This window comes from Trichechus manatus, unplaced genomic scaffold, assembly GCF_000243295.1.
Source record: "Trichechus manatus latirostris isolate Lorelei unplaced genomic scaffold, TriManLat1.0 scaffold00155, whole genome shotgun sequence".
Lineage (NCBI taxonomy): Eukaryota > Metazoa > Chordata > Mammalia > Sirenia > Trichechidae > Trichechus > Trichechus manatus.
In genome coordinates this window covers 3,608,005-3,615,870 of record NW_004444091.1, presented here as the reverse complement: position 1 = coordinate 3,615,870, position 7,866 = coordinate 3,608,005, and the positions used below count along the sequence as shown (strand labels likewise).

The following is a 7,866-nucleotide window of genomic DNA, read 5'->3' as shown; positions in this document are numbered from 1 at the left end:
GTCTGCTTCCATAAAGATTTACAGCCTTGGAAACCCTATGGAGCTGTTCTAGTCTGTCCTATAGGGTCGATATAAGCAGAATCGACTCAACGGCAACAGGTTTTTTTTTTTTGTTGTTATTATAAGTAGATGAACTCTTTTTTAGTTCTATAGTTTATTTTAATAGATTCCTTAGAATTTTCTGTATAAAAGATTGTGTTATATACAAATATAATTTAACTTGTTCCTTTCCGATCTGGACGCCTTTTATTTCATTTTCTTGCCTAATTGCTAGAACCTCCAGTACAATGTTTAATAGAAGTGGTGAGAAATGCTCTCATCAGATTTTGCCTGGATTAAGCAAGAGCTCTATGATTGATCTCCCCATTTCTACACTTATCTCCAACAGTTTGTTCTCCACACAGGAGCCAGAGTGAGCCTCTTAAAACAGAAGTCAGACAGCAACACTCCTTTGCTCAAAACCCTGTAGTACTTTCACATTGCACACATGGTAAAATAAAACCCAAATCCTTACAAGGTCCTACACAACTTGGCCCACCTACCTCTCTGCTTTCATGTCCTACTCCTCTTTTATCTCACTATGCTCCAGTCACACTGATCAACTTGTGATTTTTTCAACTTCTCCAAGGTCCTCATCATTCCACTTCCTGTTCCTTTTCTGTAGCATTCCTTTACCAGATTTCCATATGGTTTGTCTCTTATTTCCTTTAGGTCACTTGTTTTCACATTTTTTGGTTTCAGGCAACTTTGCACTCTGAAAAATTATTGAGGGGGACTTCCACTTCCATGATATGGAGTAGATGTACTTTTCCCTATTCCTCCCAATAGGTACAACTATATCCCAGACTTGAAGCTGAAGAAGCTGGTAATCCAGAAAAACCAATGTGCAGACCAAAAAAAAAGACCCTCCAAAAGCCCACTGTTTCTAACCAGAGGGCCAAGAAAGCAGTAGCCTAGCAAATCACAAAATTTTAGATAATAACTGCTCTACTCAAATAAAAGACCATAGAATAAAATGTGTTCCCACTTGCACCCATGCAAGCAAAGCCTGAGTGGGGAGCCTAGACTTCCACCCTTAGCAGTCTTTAATGTGGCAGCCAATCCCCTTGCCACTGGGGTGGTGTCAGAGGAGGCCTAGAGAAGAGTCAAGATTTTCACTACCTCTCGGCAGTAATAAGGCTACTCCTCTGATGTTAATGGAGACCACGTGGGGAGCAATGGCAAGACACTCATACCCTCCCAGCCAGGTAAGTATTAGTGGAGGCTTAGTGGGAAGCAGGAACTCCGACCTTACTCAGCAATGAGGAGAGGCACTCTTCCACAGGGTGTCAATGAAGGCTGTTTTATTTTCTTGGTGCTACTATAACAGATATACTAAAAGTGGGTGGCTTTAATGAACAGAAATTTATTTTCTCACAGTTTAGGAGGCTGGAAGTCCAAATTCAGGGTGTTGGCTCTAGGTCTTTGTCACCTTTCAAATTCTATTCCTTGGTTCCTCAGTGATCTTCGTGTGGCATGGCATCTATCTTCTCCCATCTGTGCTTCCTTGTTTGTGTGCCTAATCTGCTCCTGTTATATCTCAAAAGTGATTGGCTTAAGGAACACCCTACATGGATATGTACTCATTAACATAACAAAGAAAGCCATATTCCAAATGAGATTACATCCGAAGGTATTGGGGTTAGGATTTACAGCACTTATCTTTAAGGTACACAATTCAATGCTTAACAGGGGCCAAGCAGCGAACACCCACCCAGAAGTAATGAGGTTGCACTCCCTCTTCCCGAAGTGGTGTCAGAAGAAGTCCTTTAAAATAGAAGATTTAAATACTATCAAAAGTCGCATAACATAATACCAAAAATGTCAATTTACAATCAAATATCACTTGTCATACAAAGACCCAGGAAGATCTCAAGAAAATCTCAAAGTTCAAAAGACAATCAGTAAATGCTAACATCAAGATGACAGAGACGTTAGAATTATCTGACAAAGATTTTAAATCAGCCAAAATAAAAACACTTCAACAAGCAATTATGAACACTTGAAACAAATGGAAAAACTAGAAATTCTCAGTAAAGAAATAGAACATCTAAAGAAGAACCAAATGCCAACTATATGCTGTTTACAAGAGACACATCTTAGACCCAAAGACACACATAGATTGAAATTGGAAGGATGGAAAAAAATATTCCATGCAAATAACCAAAAGAGAGGTGGAGTGGCAATCTTAATATCAAACAAAGTAGACTTTAAGACAAAATCTGTTAGAAGAGATAGAGATGGACTTTATATAGTGATAAAAGGGTCAATTAATCAAGCTGATTTAACATTCATATATACTTGATATTGGAGCACCTAAATATATATAGCAAACACTGATAAAATTGAAGGGAGAAATATGTAGCACAATAATAGTTGGAGATTTCAACACATCATTTTCAATATTGGACAGAACATCCAGAAAGAAGATTAGCAAGGAAACAGAGGACCTGAATGACACTATAAACCAACCAGACTTAACATATATAGAACACTCCACCCAACAACAGCACAATGCACATTCTGCTCCAGTGCACATGGATCATTCTCCAGAACAGACCACAATTTAGGTCACAAAGAAAGTCTTGATAAATTTAAAAAGACTGAAATCATACGAAGTATTTTCTTTGACCACAACAGAGTGAAGCTAGAAATCAACAATAGGAAAAAAAATTGGAAAATACAAAAATATATGGAAAGTAAACGATACACTATTAAACTACCAATGAGTAAAGGGAGAAATCACAAATTTCATACAGTTAAATGAAAATGAAAGCACAACATATCAAAACTTATGGGATGCAGTAAAGGCAGTACTCAGAGGGAAACTTATGGCAATAAATGCCTACATGAAAAAAAGAAGAAAGATCTCAAATCAACAGCCTAGCCCAACAACTCCTGGAACTAGAAAGAGAAGAGCAGACTAAGCCTAAACCTACCAGAAGAAAGGAAATAACAAAGAAATGAGCAGAAATAAATAAAATCAAAAACTGAAAAACAATAGAATCAATACAACCATAAGTTGTTCTTTGAAATGATTGATAAAATTAACAAAACTTTAGCTACACATACAAAGAAAAAAAAAAGATACAGATAACCAAAATAAGAAATTAAAGAGGGAACATTACAACTGACCCAGGAAAACTGGATTTCCACATGCAGAAAAATGAAACAGGATCCATGCCTCACACCATACACAAAAACAAATTCAAAATGTATTGTTGTTAGGTGCCATTGAGTCAGTTCCAACTCATATTGACTCTACGTACAACAAAACAAAACACTGCCTGGTCTTGTGCCACCCTCACAATCATTGCTATGCTTGAGCCCATTGCTGCAGTCACTGTGTCAACCCATCTCATTGAGGGTCTTCTCTTCCACTGACTCTCTACTTTACCAAACATAATGGACTTCTGTAGGGACTGGACCCTCCTGATAACATGTCCAAAATAGGTGAAATGAAGTCTCGCCATCCTTGCTTCTAAGGAGCATTCTGGCTGTACTTCTTCCAAGACAGATTTGTTCGTTCTTCTGGCAGTCCATGGTATATTCAATATTCTTTGCCAACACCATACCTCAAAGGCATCAATTATTCTTCAGTCTTCCTTATTCATTGTTCAGCTTTTGCATGCTTATGAGGCAATTGAAAATACCATGGCTTGGGTGAGGCACACCTTAGTCCTCAAAGTGACATCTTTATTTTTTAACACTTTAAAGAGGTCTTTTGCAGCACACATGCCCAATGCAATATGTTGTTTGACTCAAAATGTATTAAGGACCTAAATGTGCAAACTAAAATAATAAAATTCTTAGAAGAAAATGCAGAGGCAATGCGGTCGGGCCTAGCTTTTAACAAATTACCTAATATAATAACAAAAGCACAAATAGCAAAAGACAAAATAAATAAATGGGCCTCATAAAAATTAAAAACTTTTCAGGTGGAGCCAGGATCGAGCTTCGTCACATGCACCATAACATCCCCTTGCACCAAAGACCAAAAAAAAACAAGCAAAGCAGAAGGAGATAACAATCCAGGAACCCTGAACATCAAAAAAGAAAGTCCAAGGACTGAACCAAACACTGACTGTAACGAATAAAGAAAGCAGTGAAAGAGGAGTAACATGCAATGGTGGAGCTCAGACAGCTGTCCCGGCCTGCCATCACTAGGACAAAGCCAGCAGCAACCTTAGGTGAAGAAAACAGCAAGGCAACTTCACAAATTTCCGAAAAAGGATACAGAACCTATAGAGACACACACAGAAACAAGAAGAGATGGGGAAGGTGCCAGATCCAGAACCAGAGATACTCAGGAATGGTGGCCCTTGATGTCAGGGGTGAGTGCACGCACGAGGCAGTGGACTCGCAGAGTGTCGGCAGAAGCTCTCCTACCTGACCAGTCCCTGGGCAGCACCCCCTCCTCGCACTTAAGAGAGGACAGTTACCACTCGCGGGCTGCAGTGTGTGCAAGGTGCTCTGGCACCGGCATATCCTAGCCAGGGGAACACGCTCCCCCATACGCCATCCTCTGGATCAGAGATGGCAGAAGGCCCCATACCTCAATTGCCTGGCCTGAATGGGGGACCATAAAACGAGCCTATCCTCTTCTCCCCCCACCCAACCCAGTCCACTACTCCCCCTTGTCCACCCGAAAAGTGAGACTAGATTTGCCACCGTGTGTGTCCTTGCCCATCACCTACTCTCCCCCAAAGTCCTGGTGGAGGACAGCAGCAGCAGGATAGCAAGAGAGCTCTCCCACTGCTCCCTCCCCCTTCCCCCATCCGATGCAAGGCAGCACTTCTGTGCATGCATCCACCAGGCGTGACTGTCTCCCTTAACCCGCCCAGCAAAGGGCAGAGGAACTGTGATTGTGTGCACATCATACCACAGCCTTTCCCCACCCCCCAACTGATGTGAGGCAGCACTACTGTGCTTGCATTCGTCAGGTGTGACTCTCTCCCTTAACCTGCCCAGCAAGGGGCAGAGGAAACATGACTGTATGAGCATCCCCCAGCAGCTCCTTCCTCCCTCCCCTTGCCTGACATGCGAGGAAGCACTTCTGTGTATGTACCCCCACAAGACGTGACTGCATCCCTTAACCCGCCCATCAAGGGACAGAAAAGCAATGACTGTCTGCAGTCCCTTCCTTCCTCCACACACCTGACATGAGGCGACACCACTGTGCATGCATCTGCTGGGCTAGAATCCATCCCTTATGCCACCCAGCAAGGGGCAGAGGAGCTATGACTATGTGCACATCCCCGCTGAGGCACTTTCCTCCCTCCCCTTTCCCAGTGCAGAGTGGAAAAAGAGTGAGTGCGCACTTACCCATCCGCTGCTTCTTACTCCCTCTTCCCGCCACAGACAGATGCAGTGAGACAGAGAGAACATCTGCCTGCCATTCTGTCTTCCCTCCCTCTGCCCAGGAGGAGGTGGAGGCAGAGTGACTGGGTGAACATTCCCCTCCCACCCCTGCTCTACCACCCATGCCTCCTCCCTGCAACTTGCAAGAGGAGACGAGCATGCCCCCAATTGCCCACCACACCTACCACATCAGCTGTTCCACCTGCATGGAGAACATCATTCCCTGCTCCTGAGCCACCAAACTGAAGACAGACGGAGGACAAAGACAAACCAACCCACCCTCAGTTGCCCCGGAAGATCAGTAAACAGAGACCCAAGCTCCCACACCTGCCTGCCACTCCACTTGCCCGAAGATAGGTAGGGAGGGCTCCAGAATGGCCAGTCCAACGACCAGAGCACCACTCAGCCACACCTGCCAGGAATCACCAAAAAAAAAAAAAAAAAAAAAAAAAACCTCCCTCAATGTTCTGGAGACAACAAACAATAGCAAACCACCTAAAGAAGCAGGGTAAGATGGCCCCAGCAAGTGACCATAATAAAGAACCAGAAATCCTCCCTGATGAAGAAAAGGTAATGGAGCTTCCTGATAAGGAATTCAAAATGCCTGTGTATATGATCCTCGAAAGAATCAAGGAAAACACAGACAAAACTATGGAGAACACAGACAAAACCAAGGAAACTATAGACAAAACACTAGAAGAATTCAGGAAAACAATACAAGAAGGAATCCAAAATTGCAGAAGTTGACAACTCAAGGAAAAGTCATAGGAGTAGAATTGCAACAATGGAAGACAGGGCCAGTGGAACAGAAGACCAATCCCTTGACACTTATCTGTTTGAGGAACAATAAAAAAAAGAATGAAGAAACTCTGAGTTATGTGGGACACCATTAAGAGAAATAACTTATGCATGACCGGAACCTCAAAAGGAGAGGAGTCAACAAAAAGCACAGAAAGAATTATTAAAGATATGCTGACAGAAAATTTCCCTAATATCATGAAACATGAGAAGATAACCATACAAGAACAAAACCCCATAAAGGATAGCTCTCAATAGAAGAACACTGAGACGTATCATAATAAAACTTTCCAAAACCAAAGACAAAGAAAGAATCCTGAAAGCAGCTGAAGAAAAACAAAGGAACACAAAGAGGCATCAATAAGACTAAGTTCTGATTACTCGGCAGAAACTACGCAGGCAAGAAGGCAATGGGATAATATATATAAAACCCTGAAAGAAAAAGACTGCAAACCAAGAATTATATATCCAGCAAAATTATCCCTCAAACATGATGGTGAAACTAGGACATTTCCAGATAAACAGAAATTAAAGGAATTTGTAAAAAAAAAAAAAAAAAAGAAAGAAAGAAAGAAAGAAAAATCAGACCAGCTTTACAAGAAATATTACAGGGTATCCTTCAGACAGAAAACTAATAACATACCAGACAACAACTTGAGATTAAAACACATAACAACATCAGACACGTATCAACTCAGATAAAGGACTATCAAAAATAAAGCTAAAAGATGGAAAACAGGAAACCAAGAACATTAATCTGTAACTGACAACATCTTCAAAACATAAAGGGGGAATAAAGGGTATAGGTTTAGAATTTCCACATGGAGAGAACGTCAAGGCGATATCACGAAACAAATCACTGCTTTAAACTTAGGGAGATAAAGGTAAATTTCAGGGTAACCACAAAGAAAGTCAACAAACATACTCATCAGAATATAAAAGAAGAAAATCATAAAGATCCAGCACACGCAAAACAAAAAACTATGAAGGAAATGAAAATACAAGCCACAATTAAAAACAAAACAAAACTGAGTACAGAAAATTAAGTGAGGAAAAGGCAACACCACAAAAGAAAAAAAATCATAAGCATGCTCGCATTGGCAGCACATACACTGAAATTGGAATGACACAGAGAAGATTAGCATGGCCCCTGCAAAAGGATGACACAGAAATTCGTGAAGCATTCCGTATTTTTTGAAACAAACCTGAAAGAAAATAAAATGGAAATTACACTTTAAAAAAAAGAAAAGAAAAAATCATAAGAAAATGACAGCAATAAACTCCTGCCTATGAATAATCACACTGAATGAAAATGGCCTAAATGCACCAGTAAAGAGACAGAGAGTGGCAGAATGGATTAAAAAACCACGACTCATCAACATGCTGTCTGCAAGAGAGACACCTCAGACACAAAGATACAAATAAACCAAAACTTAAAGGATGGAAAAGATATATCAAGCAAACAAATGACCAAAAAAGAGCAGGAGTGGCAATATTAATCTCTGATCAAATAGATTTTAAAGCAGAATCCACTATAAAAGGAAGGACATTATATACTGATTAAAGGGCCAATCCACCAAGAGGACATAACCATAATAAATATAAACACACCCAATGACAGAGCTCCAAAATACGTACAAAATACAAACTCTAACAGTACTGAAAAGA

The 7,866-nt window shown here is 40.8% G+C and overlaps 1 non-coding gene across 1 annotated transcript; it reads left to right on the top strand.

Moving 5' to 3' along the window:
* The first annotated feature begins 7,286 nt into the window (after positions 1–7,286).
* LOC111822303 (U6 spliceosomal RNA) lies at positions 7,287–7,393 on the top strand. The gene has a single exon (XR_002825595.1). It is a non-coding gene; the product is annotated as a U6 spliceosomal RNA (small nuclear RNA).
* Positions 7,394–7,866: the final 473 nt, after the last annotated feature.